Raw genomic sequence first — 3,160 nt, 5'->3', positions numbered from 1 at the left:
TTTCAATCCAGGAGCCAAGAGCCAATGGACCTCCCTCATCCATGTCATAGGTATAAAAGTGTAGGAAAATAGAATTTTAAAAAAGTATTTGTAAGGGGAATTTCTTTGGGGCCAAGTTGAGCTGTCGATTCCAGCCCCCTTTCTCCCAAGAGGGAGGGGTGGGGTTTTCCCCTCTCCACCCAAGCCTCTGGAGAGCTTGACGTGTGTCCCCTGCGATTGGTGGGTTGGTGGCTGAAAGTCTAAAGGCAGCAGGTGGCTCTCAGCCAGATGCCCGGAGAAGCTGTGTGGGGGAGGAAGGAACCTCCCTCCTCTGGTGTCAGGGTGTGGGGGGCACAGAGGTTTCCTCTGACCATGGTAGAGAACCTGGAGGGGAGGGTTTCATCTGGAACCCTGCCCACAGGGCCTCCTGGAGGGGTGGGAGGGACTCCCACCGAACGAGGACTGGGGATCAACTCCCCCGTGTTCAGGGGCTGCCGGGAGGTTGGGGCACCTCCCCAAGAACCTCCGTAAGCACACCTGCCCCGTCCAGCGGGTCGAAGTCCGTCTGAGTCATGGAAGCATTTTCCTTGCTCCGGCCCCACATCCCCAGCTACAGAGGTCAGAACCGGGTTGGTTATTCCAGCCTGAAGAAGAGAAGCCATCTCCGTTTTCCGCCACGAGGTGGCGCCCCGCAGCCAGCGGAGCTCCGGGAGGCACAGTTAACGTTTAAATCTAGAGTTGAGGATTACCTTTCCAGTCTTCATCTTACAGGTGCTACGGCACCGCCTTTGCTCTAAGCCCAAATAACCAAATTTGTTGCTAACTCACCCACATTCTGAGCTCAGGCAAAATCTGTGTTCACAAGCCCCCAACCTCACCCCTCCCTTAGGCTTCCTGAGTGAAGGGTGCTCATGTAACCAAGGACAGCAGGAAAGGATGCATGCCACCCCCCAGCCGTCCCAGGTTCTGGCCTGGGGGTGGTAGGAGTTTGTGTCTCATGCTTATTGAGACCCACGCACGGGTGAGTGAAGGAGCCAAGTTGGAACAGCTGGAACCCTCTGGGAGGGGCTGGAGCTCCCGCTCCCGGTGAACAAGGCTCCTCCCTCAAAGGGGAGAGGTTTCTGAGCAGCTCCCTGGGTCTGGTCTCTCTCACCCACCAGCCAAGGTGAGAAGGATCCAGGCTGGGTGACCCAGAAGGGGGGTTTCCCCCGGGGGCCAGAAGCAGGGGGTGGGGAGGGGTGGGGAGGGGTGGGGTGCAAAGGGGCAGCGAGCTGGGGGTCAGAGTGGGTTCTGGAGAAGGGTCCTGAGCTCAGCTGCACACTGGGCTTGAGCCGGTAGCTAAGCTTGCAGGTGGGGTCCGCATCCTGTGTTTTGCGTGGCTGGGTGGCATCCCCGCGTGGCGCCTGGCGTTGAGACATGGCTGCTTTGAAAACTCGAGAAACTCGAATGTGGACTGGGTATCGGACCATAAGCAATCACTGTCCGGTTGGTCAGTTGTGATGGCGTTACGGTGGTTATATGAAGTAAACTGTGGACTGAGGCATTTACAGGTGAAGGACACGGTGACTTGGACTTGCTTTGAAAACACTCCAGGCCTCACTGTCCCCCAAACTGGGGAGACAGAGAAAACAAGACTCTCTGAATGTCCATAATTTCTGAAGCTCGGGGGGAGGCTCTACTCTTGTATATGTTTGAAATTTCCCATAAAGTTAAAAACAAGCAAAACCAGAGTGAGTCAGTGCTACCTTGCAGGAAGTATGTTTCTTGTTCATTTTCACCAAACAGCTGTCTCCCTGGTTGTGCAGCTAGATGGACCCCCTTTGAGGAGGCCAGAGGGGCTCAAACGTTGCATCTTCTATGTGCCCTTCTAGAAGCCTCAGAGATCACATGATAGTAGTCTGTTCCCAGATCACAGAAAAAAGGATTAACGGGTGGAATGTGTAACTTTTGGGCAGTGGAAGTAGTCACTCCAAAAAAAGTTGAGGGGTCAGGGATTCCTGGGTGGCTCAGTTGGTTAAGAGTCCAACTCTTGATTTCCACTCCGGTCACGATCTCAGGGTTGTGGGATCGAGCCCTTTGTCAGGCCCCACGCTGGGTGTGGTCTGCTTGGGATTCTCTCTCCCTCTGCCCCACCCCCACTGTCTGAAAAAGAGTTTGGGGGGTTGGGAAGATGCCTGAGTAGGCTCTTGCGCGAACCTCTCCTTGCGGGCAGCCGGTGCTCCCCTGCCTCGCTGGGATTCTGAGTGCGCCTGGCCGGGGCTGAGGCCCTCTCCTAGCGCGACTGGACCAGCTCCGCGCAATCTCCGCCACACCCGGGCGTCAGACTTGGCGCTTTTCTGGGGAGGGCCCGCGGTGGCACCTGCTGCGGGATTTTTGTTCTGAGCCTGCTAGCCGAATGCCTGCTTTTGTGCTTGGATGTCATGGAGGCCCCGTGACTCACCTCACGTCATCCTGTCCCAGGCATCATCCACCTTTAAACTTGCCCTGCTCTGCACCTTGGCCAATGGCACGGCCATCTGACCAGAGACCGGTCAGGGGCTCAGGCTTCACCCACTGCGCGCAAGTGATCCTTCACACGCTGGCGTTCCCTCCCAGCCCCAAGGGCCCCGGGGAGGAAGAGGCCTGGCAGCCGCCCCTGCTTCCGGGCCTCTTGCCCCAGCAGAGTCTTGGATCTTGTACGGTCGGGATCTGAGTCGTGAGACTGAGTCCCACGATGGGCTCTGTGCTGGGCATGGAGTCTGCTTGAGATTCTCTCTCTCCCTTTCCCTCTGCCCCTCCCCCACTCAAATAAACGACCAAATAAAATATAGACAAATATGAACATTAATAGTTTATATAAATATCCTTTTCCATTATGAGTCTGGAAAAGAGTGGAATTATATAGAAATAAAAGTAGATCTTATAAGATCAATAATGGGTCCCTTTCCCCTTCCTTGATCTGGTGATTCCCATAATTATTACTGCAAAAATAATTGTTTTTGCCAGTATTACATCACCGAGTAAGATAACAACTAGGTATGGTCATTCAGCTGAAAAACTTTTGAAACTTTTTAATTTATTTTTTAGACTCTCTATCCCCAACATGGGGCTCGAACTTATAGCCCTGAGATCAAGGGTTGCATGCTCCTCCGACTGAGCCAGCCAGGCTCCCTTCAGCTGAATTCCTTTTTTTTTTTTTTTT

This window comes from Ailuropoda melanoleuca, chromosome 14 (assembly GCF_002007445.2).
Source record: "Ailuropoda melanoleuca isolate Jingjing chromosome 14, ASM200744v2, whole genome shotgun sequence".
Lineage (NCBI taxonomy): Eukaryota > Metazoa > Chordata > Mammalia > Carnivora > Ursidae > Ailuropoda > Ailuropoda melanoleuca.
This window is presented reverse-complemented; position numbering follows the sequence as displayed.